Source organism: Mauremys reevesii, linkage group 12 (genome assembly GCF_016161935.1).
Source record: "Mauremys reevesii isolate NIE-2019 linkage group 12, ASM1616193v1, whole genome shotgun sequence".
NCBI lineage: Eukaryota > Metazoa > Chordata > Testudines > Geoemydidae > Mauremys > Mauremys reevesii.
Window position 1 is genome coordinate 12822871 of NC_052634.1, and position 12253 is coordinate 12835123.

At 48.6% G+C, this 12253-nt stretch overlaps 1 protein-coding gene across 4 annotated transcripts in view; it reads right to left on the reverse strand.

Moving 5' to 3' along the window:
- ST14 (ST14 transmembrane serine protease matriptase) overlaps positions 1 to 12253 on the reverse strand; it is a 58068-nt gene that overhangs the window by 33085 nt on the left and 12730 nt on the right. The gene's annotated exons all lie outside the window — the stretch shown is intronic.

Here is a 12253-nt window from a genome sequence, read left to right on the forward strand (position 1 = left end):
TGAAAGCAGGGGAACACCATTCCTCATGCATCCCCATAGAGATAGGCGCTGCGCCATAAGCCCCCCAGTGCTCTGCTCTGAAACACCAGCAGGGCAGTGGCTTTCCCCATTCTCCAAGTGCTGCTGTTCACTTGACGACCTGTGGCACAGAGGAGGAAGAGCAGGGTTCCCTGAGCAGTGAGCCTCTCCCTCCCCTGTGATACGGCTGTTCACGATTACAGTCTAAAAATACCTTGATCTGTCTAGAAAAACCAGAACTTCAGGGAAAGCCATGACTCACGCTGCCAGCAGCAAGCCCAGAGCATGCATGGGCAGCAGGGAGAGGGGGCAGGTCTTTGAACTAGGAAGGTTTTACTGAAAAGCAGACGCCCCAGTCGGCAGAGAGGAGGAGATGGGGTCCCCCGCTCAGAGAGCCAGGCTGTGTTTGGAGCGTGACGCTGTATCGCAACGGTAACTCAGAATTCACCATCAGAGGCATCGGCTTCTCTAGCTGGCAGACTGCTCACGGGTGGGCGTGCAGCGCAGCACCCTGCTCACGGAGCAAGCTGCCACTACTCAGCATCACCACCTTCAGGTCCTGTGCTATTCAGAAGATTTAGCCACTACAACTTGAGAGATGCCTGACCTAACAGCATGCAGGATTTAAACACAACCCCACCCACTAAAGGTTTGTGTGTGTACACACCACTGTCCTCAGCTGGATGGGAGCTGGATGGCTCAGCTGTGTGCCATTAGCCCTATACTGCTAGAAGCTAATAGTGAGTCTCCTTCGCTGAGGTGGGTAGAGGACTCTAATTGTGGAGAGGGAGGATCAGAGAGTCCTAGCCTGCTGTCAACATACAGTTCTGAGCGGCCAGGCCATGCAACACAGTGACAGCAAGAACAAACGCTACAGATGCAATAAGTTATCCAGCTACCCAGCACATGCGATATCGGGCTCCACCCAGACTGCTTCCGACACCCGCTCACGCCACACGGGGGGGTGGGGAGGGAGAGGGAAGACATGTTGTTGCTCTCCACACGACCCCCAGCTCTTCTCACAACAGGAACACAAGAAAGATTTTCGTTTAACAACAAAAAAGGTCCCTCCACTCCCCCCAAGCCGGAGCCGAACCTGGAATTTTCAAGCCACGTGCCCGGCACCACAGGGCTGATGGCACCCTCCCATCCTAGCTCCGACATGAGGCAGAGATCAAGGTCCAGCTATGTGGCTGGTGGGGTCCCAGGAGAGCCACAACGGCCAGAGGACAGTTTCCAGGCACAGGCATGAGATCCACGCTGGCAAAAGGCAGGGACTGGGTGTGTGGTGAGGGACCGGGTAGAGCAGAAGGCACAGACCCAGTGCTGCATATTTCGCCTTCACCATCAGCCCACACCCCACTGTACCTCCAGAGACTTCTCCTCCAACTGAACCAACAAACACTCTCAAAAGGGAGCAAGCTGTCTCGGGGCTCTGTGCTGCTGGCATCAATCTGCAGTGCCACCCAATACCTGCTCTCCCCACGCTGCCGATTCCCAAATTCCAGGAGGGATTTCACCTCCCCATGAGGATCAGGATTTAGACTCATAGACTTTAAGGCCAGAAGGGGCCATTATGATCATCTAGTCTGACCTCCTGCATAACGCAGGCCACAGAATCTCACCCACCCACTTCTATAACAAACCCCTAGCCTATGTCTGAGTTATTGAAGTCCCCAAATTGTGGTTTGAAGACCTCAAGCTGCAGAGAATCCTCCAGCAAGTGACCCGTGCCCCATGCTGCAGAGGAAGGCGAAAAACCTCCAGGGCCTCTGCCAATCTGCCCTGGAGGAAAATTCCTTCCCGACCCCAAATATGGCAATCAGCTAAACCCTGAGCATGTGGGCAAGACTCACCAGCCAGCACCCAGGAAAGAAATCTCTGTAGTAACTCAGATCCCAACCCATCTAACATCCCATCACAGACCACTGGGCATACTTACCTGCTGATAATCAAAGATCAATTGCCAAGGAGAAAGGTTACCTGTGACCTTTCCAAAACCCTGGTGCGTTTAGAGCCAGCGGCTCTGATCCAGGCTGCAGGCTCTGGCTCGCTCCGCAGCTCCAGCTGTGAGGCAATAGATCAGGAAGAATGAGGAAAAGGAGGTGAAAGGAAAGTAATACTGGAAAGTCAGTTCAACTGCAGGACAGCAATGGCCCAGCGGGCAGGAACCGCAGCACCACCTTTGTCCATGATTAATGCAATGCCCAGAGATGAAAAGGACCCTTTTAACACAGTCTACCCCAAAGAGCTTGCAGTCCAGCTCATAGCCTGCCCAAGCCAGGACGTGACCAGGTAGCACCAGTGGGGAGGGAAGGATGGAGCTACAGCATGTCATGGCTGTTCCACACAAGCTTTTCAAAAGCCTGTTTTAACCTCCATTTCCGAACCAATGAAATTCAGTCTTTGGTTTTACCTGCAGTTAGTGTTCAGCTGCACCCTGTCAGGCGCTCCCCCTTGCAGCAGTCAGGCTTACTAGTTGGAGAAGAGGATGAAGCCAGACGTAGGGACGGGACGGGGCCCAGGGTGGTGCTAGAATTGAGACCCAGGGGTCAGAACTGAGATCAGAGTCCACAGACAAGCCAGAATCAGTACCGTGGCTGGGATCCAGGTCCAGGCCACAGGTCAAAGCCAGGGAGTCAGAGCAGAGGAAGGTCAGGAAGTGGAGGCAAGGCTGGAGCAAGGGCAGCGTACGGCTCGAACAAGGCTGGGGCAGGAACAGGCTCGAGAGCCTGACACACCGCGAGGCTGCAGGAGGGTTCCTGGTCGGGTGGTGCTGTTGCACAGACTGATCTGCAGCTCTGGTGGGGTTGGAGAAATACCCTGGGGGGATGGGAGGGAGCAGGTCATCTGACCCAGGCGCTACTCTGGGACAGGCTGCTGCTGTGTGACCAGCGACTGAGTCACTGCAGGCTCTGCGGGAAGGGTGAGCGAGTGCAATTGGGTTGTTGCGGTGACTCGCCGCAGCTCTGCTGGAGGGGCAGCTGAGGGTTTGCCTCACACACCCATGGTCAGCAAGGGCTAAGTATTGTCAGCTGTGGCATCCAGCACATCTTCCACTTTGTGGGTACTACACTTCCAGCTCTCACCACCACCCCAATGTTCTGGGATAAGCAGAACAAAACCTGGAGGCGTGAAACGCTAGGCACACGAGACTCAACCTGATACGACCCAGCCAAGCCATCACTTTGGCACAGGGGTCTGTCCTTTCCAAGGCCTAGCTACCATCTCTTCTGGTCTCTGCACAGACCTGCAAGCATCTCGAAGTGCTAGTGACGCACGTATTGAGAGAAACCCTAAAGCAGGAGTGCCTGGACAAGAAGAGAGCCCAGCACATGTCCAGGAGCTGGAAGTCAGAGGGCTGGCTGAGAGCTCTAGGAAATGGCAGGTCTCAGCTGACCAAGCAGGGCTGCTGGACTGGAGCCGGCATCTGACCTTGATTCAGGGACGTTCTGTTCACCAAAGGTTTTTTGTCGTCATCTGTAAATAAGTCTTTTCATTCAAGACTTCAGTTCCCAGCCTGTGAATCCTAATACCTGCACACCCCAAGTCTCATCTGCCCAGGCTGATGTTTAATAAGGATTAGTCATATCAACACCAAATATGCAGCCTGGGGCCAGGTCTACACTTGGAAGGTCTTGTCAGCACAGCTAACCTGGTATACTACACTGGCAAAGCATTCCTAGTGGGGATGCAGCTTATAACAGCAAAACCCCACAGCTTTGCCACTATAACTGTGTCTACACTGAGGGCTTTGGCTGGTACAGCTACGTCAGTCAGGGCTTGCACCTCATCACACCCCTGGCCAACACAGCTATGTCCGACAGAAGTCTGTAATACAGAACTGGCCAGCGGCAAGTGCCAGAAGGGGCAAAAACAGCATGACATCATTCAACTCAGCCTTCCAAACCAGACAGGCTTGGGATGCTCCGAGCTGCTAAAGAAATGGATCACACTTTAATTCCCCCTTCACACGCACATGCTCAAGAGAGACTATTTCAAGACAGACTTGCATCCAGACAAATTACGTCCAACTCTGTGCTTGAGACACAAGTGCTCTCCTGGATTTTAGCAGGAATGAGACTTTAGACAGTCAGGTCAAAACCTGCAGAAACAAACTTTTAGAGTAGTAGATGCCTTTTTATCTCTTAAGTTTTCCCACACACATTCAGTGATTCTAATGGAAACAGGGTATTTTTGTCCAGTAAGGACATGATTTTCACTTTAAACTATTCATATTAATTTGAATGGGAACTGGGCACCCAATCTTTTTGATTACTTTGAAATATCTCATCCTAAATATTCCCCTGAAATCCATACAGGTCCACCATGGTGCCACATCCCAGAGCCTGGAAACCAACTGACTAGTCAGTAACTAACTGTTAAAGTGAAATTGACATATCTGTTTCCCTTGTCCCAACACAAGAACCTAAGCACGTAGCATTACAGTTGAAACCAGAAAAAACATGAAAATATTATTTGTTTTAATGCTGCAAGATGCAACAGCAATGATGATTAAAAACCACACGGGACTGCATCCCACAGCGGGTTTTCAGAATTCCCTATTGAAATCAACAGGAAGTTCTGCTTAAAAACCAATAGCCAAGCCCAAAAAAACCAAACTCATGAGTTGCAGTCCCCAAAAATCATGACATTTAAAAACACACATAATACTTTTTAGGAGAGTTGTTTGCCTGCTGGGTTTTGAGCCCTTGAAGACACATTTTCAAGCTTTTTTCTGGAACTGTGTAGGCTAGCCACTTAGCTTTATTAATTCTGATGATGATGATTTTAAGAACTAAGATTCTCAGCAACCACATGGCTCCAGGATCTGGAGCTGTAAGAAATGCACTACATATCGCGGGACTTATGATAAAAATCATGAGAGCCGGCACATTGTCATATGCACTAAGTAATCTAAACAATCCAAAAGCCAACAAAATGTACATGTTCAAAGTGGGCAAGTCATTTAAAATGATCTACATTTCACACGAGATTTCACACTAAATTTCAAATGAGAGCGAGTGTTCACATATTGGCTGCAATGTACAGGTATGGCAGTGAAATGGGGTCACCTTCCTTTTACAGAGACCAAACCTAACAGCTGTTAGTTGGGCAGCATGAGGAGCCAGCACAAGGTCAGACTTGTTCAGCCAATTCAGTTTGATAACAGTGTTGCACCCAGATCCTTTGTAAACTCTGCTTGCACCATTACGGAAGTAAATAACAAAAGGTTATCACTGGTCCTTTTCATGCAGGGCTGGAACAGGCTTTTGATAAGAACAAACACCATTGAAGATAGGACTCCTGAAACTAAACAGCCTTAGGATAGCAGAGAAATCCTGTCAGTCTCCGCATTTCTCTTCCTCCCCAGTTCCTTGTTAAGGACAATTAGATTATAAAATGGAGATTAACCTAAGGAAGGAATTAACTACAGGAAATGAGAGACAGAGCATCCTGCCAGCACAAGTGTCCTTCCTGACAAAGGGGGAAAGACCATGGGGACTCAGTTCAGTATAAATCTGGTGAGGAGGGCTGCACACTCAACACCTCTGGTTAGAAGTTACCTTGACTCTTTAGAGCCACAAGTTCAATTCCCCACTAAGCCAACTCATCTTGTTGCCTTTCTGAGTTAGATGAGACACTGAATCCCATGATGTTTACTGTGGAGGATTCTCATGGAAGAGACTTGAAAACCAAGGCTCATTCTGCTCTGCATAGACATTAAAGATTTGGTCCAATGCCCCAGGCCAGGGTACCTACCCTTTGGGCAGTGTGCTGCGTGCCATCTGGCTGGTACCCTGCACCCCAGAAGTGGCTGTATCAGACACGTGGATAGAACTTTACATAAGGCTTCGGAATTCTTTGGAATAAAAAGTTACTTTAGGGTCCTGATTTTGATCTAACTCAGACCAGTGAAATGCCATTCATCATGTCAATGGATTTTAAACCCCAATTTACACCTCTATTTGTGAGAAAGGAAGCAGGTCTTGACACTTGTGTGCACCCTTTTAAAAAAACCTGTTCTCCAATAGAGCTGTAGCGAGGTAAAGATGTTAAAAAAGCTCCCCCACAAGGAACTGTCTCCCTCAATGAGTTTCAGGCAGAATCCCACATGGAAATCAATAGGGAGTTTCACTTCAAACCCAATCGTTCCGACTTGATCTTGCATGCCAAGCTCCCGTTGACTTCAGTGGGAGTTTGGGGTGTGCAGGCAGGATCAAGTCTGATGTACCTGCTTTGATATTGTCGCCATTCCGCAAAGGCACCCAGCATGCCACGGGGCTGATTGGTCTGTCTACTGTAAGCTCCCTGGGGCACAGGCAGCATCATGATTACTTAACTAGTGCAAGAAATCTGGTCCCACCTAGACTCTGCTGCTGCTTCGAAAACCTACATTTGAGCTAAAGAAGAATCTCCATCATTATTTGTAGCAGGCTAAGGCCTATGACACAGCGGAATAGATTTGTCGCCAACTCCTGAGATATTTGGCATTTAAAACCACACACACACACCCCAGCCCCTGGAGGCTAGTCATTAGTTGATACTCTCAGCTCTATCCTTCAATTATAAACCAGCCACCCGAACTTCTGGAACCCAGAGAGATACTGGAAGAAGCACCTAGAGCAGAGCCCCAACCCGTGGGGCTGACCTCTAGGCAGGGGTGAAAGCGAGGCAGTATGGGCCGGTACAGCGTACCAGTAAAGAGTAGCCGCCAGTACCGGCCTGTACCGCTGACTTTAAGGACCCTGCTTAAAGCGCTGCTGTGGCAGCGCTTTAATGTCATTGCCCCTTTTGCCCCCCGCCCCCGGATGCTGACGGGGGTTGGGGGGGGCAGCAAAAGTAGTAGCTGCCCCAGGGCCGCGATTTAAAACGGCCCAGGTGGCACCGGCGGCCAGAGCCCCAGTCCCTTTAAATTACTACTGGAGCCTTGGGCAGCAGGCAGCGCAGATGGGCTGGCTGGGGGTCGCTGACCCTCCCGCCCCTTCTGCCAGAGGCCCCATCCCTTTTGGGGGAGGGGCAGACCCAGCACCGTACCAATAAGAGCTCAATTCTACTGTCAGCCCTGCCTCTAGGGGGGCACGTAGGAACGTTCAGGGGGGCGCAGGGTGCCTGTCCCAGGCCAACCCCCATGGGGACAGGCAGGGAGCATCACCCTGCCCTGCTTTGCCCCCAACTGCACTCCAACCCCGCCTCCAGCTCCAGCCGCAGGTCCAACCCTGGCCTCTGCCACTGCCTCCTGGTCCTGGGGGGACATGGACCAGGTAAGCGGAGGCACAGACAAAAAAAGTTTGGGGACCACTGACCTAGAGGATAATAGGGTTATAATGAATAGCCAGTACAGATTTGTTAAGAACAAATCACACCAAACCAACCCGGTTTCCTTCTTTGCCAGGATTACTGGCCTAGTGAATAGCGGGAAGCACCAGTTGTGATATACTCTCCAGAGGGAATTCTGTGCCCAAAATTCTGCACCAAAAAACCCAAAATTCTGCATATTTTGTTTGTCAAAATAGTGCAATATAATTACAGCAGGTTCACTTCTTTTGCTAATGTATTTAAACTACCATACAGAGGGGGGAAGATCCCAATAATTCTTCAGCATTTCCTAAACTCGCGAAAATTAAATTACAAATACTTACATGAAAGTTAAACTACAATCCCCTGCATTCCAGTTATAATCCTGGATTTTCATTTAAATACATAACTTTTATTTTGGTGACTGGTGAGCTGTAAAGTAGACGGACGCTTTAAATGGCTCCTACTTTCACACATGAAAGTCGTACAGTTTTGCTAATCATTGTCCTGCATTTTTTTTTTAAATGAGTAAGTAAAATAGATTTAACCCCATCGTGCCTCTCTGGCACAGGAAAAGAAGGGAGAACCCACATAGACCTTCCTAGCTGAAAATTGTTACTGTCATTTACAATCAGGCTCTGCCAAGGTAAAGGAGCCTTAATTGACTAAGAATGGGAACAATTAACTGACAATGGGATATTAGCAGCCTGCCTGCTTAGTTGTTACATTTCTGCTCTGCCTCAGGGACAGAGCCTGCTTCACACAGCCCTACGCCTCCAAGTCCGGGATGCAGCAACAGCGATGTGAGTGACAGTTTTCTGTCTCACTCCTTCACAAGGCAGGCAGGCACCCAGCCCTACCCTCTTACCATCTCTCCAAGGAGGCACATACACACACCCAGTTTCCCTCCTCAGTGATCTGCTGCTAGGGAAGGGGCGGGTGTTTCCCACAGATTTCTTTGCTCCCCATTTTTCTGCAGGGAAGCCAAGAAATCTGCGGAAGGTATGAATTCTGTGCCCCCTTCCCCCAGGAGTAGCTATAACTTGATTTTAGTAAGGTTTTTGACACAGTCCCACATAACATTCCTCTCATAAGCAAACTAGGGAAATGTGCTCTAGATGAACTCAGATGGGTGCACAACCAGAGTTGTTAGCAACGGTTTGCTGTCAAACTGTGAGGGTGTATCTTCTGGGGGCCTGCAGAGGTCTTCCCTGGGTCTGGTAGTATTCAACGTTTTTATTGGTGGCTTGCACAATGGAGTGGAGAGTAGGCTATAGAAAATCTGCAGATGGCACCAAGGCCCGGTTGCGAGCACTTTGGAGGACTGGATTAGAAAGCAAAATGACCTGGGCAAATTGGAGAATTGGTCTGAAATCAGCAAAATGAAACTCAGTAGAGTCAAGTGATAAGTACTACATTTAGGAAGGAAAAAAAACAAACGAATGCCCAGCTACAAAGTGAGGAATAACTGGCTAGATGGTCGTACTGCTGAAAAGGTTTATAGTGGGTCACAAACGGAGCATGAGCCAAGAATGTAATGCAGTGGCAAAAAAAGCTAATACTCTGGGGTGTATTTATAGGAGCATTGTGTATAGGACACAGGAGGTAACCGCCCCACTTTACTCAGTGCTGGTGGGGTCTCAGCTGGAGAACTGTGTCCAGCTCTGGGCACCACACTAGCAAAGATGTGGGCAAATTGGAGTCTAGAAAACAGCAACAAAAATGTTAAAATAAAATTTAGAAAACTTGACCTCTGAGGAAAGATTTAAAAAATGGGCATGTTTAGTCTTGAGAACAGAAGACTGAGGGGGCATCTGATAGTCTTCAAATATGTTAAGGGCTGTTACAAAGAGTACCGTGAGCAAATTCTCTACATGTCTAATGAAAGTAGGACACACAGTAATGGGCTTAATCTGCAAGGATGGAGATTTAAATTAAATATTAGGAAAAACTTTATCTATAAGGGTAGTTAAGCTCTGGAACAGGCTTCCAAAGGAGGTTGTGGAATCCCCATCACTGGAGGTTTCTAAAAACAGGTTGGACAAACACTGGTCTAGTTAACTTGGTCCCGCCTCTCAAGGTCCCTGCCAGCCCAGAATTTCTACCAGTCTGTGATTCAAACAACTTAGTAAAAACAATCAAACTTTCAAGACCTGCTGGTTGCAGAGAGAAGCTTGAAAGTGCACCCTAAAGGTTTTTAAAAAACCCAGAAGGCAAATATCCTCCCCCCTAAAAAAAAAGTTTATTTGCCATTTCATGATTTTATGCGAGTGATAGGTTTCGAGCAGGGGTCATGATTCATGAGTAGTTAGGATTGGCAACATTGAAACCAACTGCTCCTGTTGGAAAAACATTTTTTTCCTTTTGCCAAAGGCTGGCAGGGACACAGTTTTTGTCGGGCTAGACTGAAAGGACTCATGGTTTGGAGTTTCCTGGATGAAAGAGGCCCTGTTTGTCTCTCTGCATTTTAAGCATCCTTCCTGTATCGCTCCCATGTGCTTTTTCACAGTCATCTTTGACAAATTTGAGCCTTGCAATCTAAGGCAGGAGTTAAACAGCAGGGAGTTTTGTTAACTAAAACTAGTCCTACCCCTAAAAGATCTACAGTTTATTCCTTCATTAGTCCCTAAATCCCTGCTCTGAACAGATCCAAACACTCTTCACCTTGGAAATGCAGCATAAAACACCATTAGCAACCACACACCTCCTTTCGGTCACAAACTTTTCCACACCTACATACCAGCACCTAGGCCTGGTAAAGGAGGAAGTGTGTATGTAGGCTGAACCATCCTCTTGTCTTCATACTAGCTACTTATCTCTGCTTGATTTTTTTGGTCTGATATTATGGGACAAGACTTCAATGAAAAGGCCAGTGAATATGTGTCTCTATAACCCTCTAATGGATGGAAATAATGTGCTTCCCAGATCTGGGTGAATACCAAGTAGTATTTGTGAAAATGTGGTCCAATACAATACAGGTATTCACTTTAACACCACTGCCTAGTCATTTCCCACCACAAACAGAGCAAATTTCGTTTGCAGAGCAAAGGTCCCAAATAGTTTGGCTCATGAGTTCTGATCATCATATTTGGGGTCAGGAAGGAATTTTCCCCCAGGTCACATTGGCAGAGACCCTGTGCGGGGGTTCGCCTTCCTCTGCAGCATGGGGCATGGGTCACTTGCAGGTTTAAACTAGTGTAAATGGTGGATTCTCTGTAACTTGAATTATTGAAACCATGATTTGAGGACTTCAGAGACTCAGCCAGAGGTTATGGGTCTATTGCAGGAGTGGGTGGGTAAGGTTCTGTGGCCTGCAATGAGCAGGAGATCAGACTAGATGTTCATGATGGTCCTGTCTTGCCTTAAAAAGTCTATGAGTCTATGCATTTGAGTGGCCATCTTTGGTCTATCCTCCTGCTCAGAGCAGATTCAACCATAGTTACTGAACTACTCCTGAATATAGTTTGTCCTCCTTGGCTTCAACTGCAGCAAAACACTGCTTATTAGCACCAGTTCTGCTGCATGTAGTCAGCAACAGTAGCCTTAACAAGCCCCATGTGGAAATCACACACTGAAGGATTGGAAACAGCTGCAATCAGACACTACCAAGCTGCAGTGAATAGGTCACCAAACAGCCCAAAGGCTAAAATTCATTTGAGTGAAGTAGTTGGAATTGTTCTACCAACCAGATCACTTACTTGCTGCTAACCCATGAAGAGAAAATAAATTATTCCTAGGAAGAGTTCACTCAGCTGTGGGACGGACAAACTATACAACTACAGCTCACACAAGTGGCACTGCCACAAAGCTTTGCTAATAGACACAGTCTTTTCTGGTCAGCTCAAGGAGGAACTGTAATTGAGGTTGCTGGCCAGAAGCAGCTCCTCAGCTGCCACACTGATTACCTCTGAACAAGCTGCACATGAAGCCTGGAAGGGTTAAAGCAATCAGACCTTGCCATCTCTGCTCTGCTTGGCTGGGTTATGGATTCTCCATCAATGGTATTTCTAGGGGACCTGCCATTGTTCATGTTCTGCTCTCGTACACATCAGAGACCCATATGGGGTTCTGAGGCTGTGACAGAACAGAATTTGACTCCAAATCTGAGAACCCCTCACTTTTCTGCTTAATGAAAGCTCTCAGCAGCATAGAACGTAAAACAAAAATGCTTTACAGAGCAGCCGATCTGCTCCAGACTGCATAAATGCAAAAACAATTACTGATTCTTTAAATCTGTAACAAGAAGTTAGGCAGGACAGGGCAGGGCTCATCTTCTCTGCAAAGTTAACTCACATGTTGCTCCTAGAATCCCATCCACAGCAAAACCCCTTCACTCAGTTGCAGTGATGCTAGCTCGAGTTGGCCGGCCTAGAAGGGCATACAGACTGAGAGCACAATTAATCAGCTGCTAGCACAACCAGAATGCAAGGTAGCACCACTAGTCCTCCAATGCCTTCCTGCAATTCCTCCTCACACCACCCCCAGGACCTGTGTGGACACAGCACTTGTTGCTTTGCAGCATGGCTGCAAGCTAAGTTCACTGGAGAGGAGTAACTTGAGTGTGGATTGATGCAGAGTTAACTCTGCATCAAAGACCGGGCCGGCTCCAGGCCCCAGCACGCCAAGCAAGTGATTGGGGCGGCATGCCGCGGGGGGCGCTCCGCCGGTTGCCGGGAGGGCGGCAGGCGGCTCCACCGGAGCCACGGGACCAGTGGACCCTCCGCAGGCACGTCTGTGGGAGGTCCACCGGAGCCATGGGACCGGCGACCACCAGAGCGCCCCCCCGCGTGGCGTGCTGCCGTGCTTGGGGCAGCGAAATTGCTAGAGCCGCCCCTGATCAAAGACATTCCCACAGCCTGAGACCCGATGAGGCCATTTGCCTTGCATAACTAAATTCCACATTCAGGGCAAGAAGAAAATGACTCAGCCATTCTTC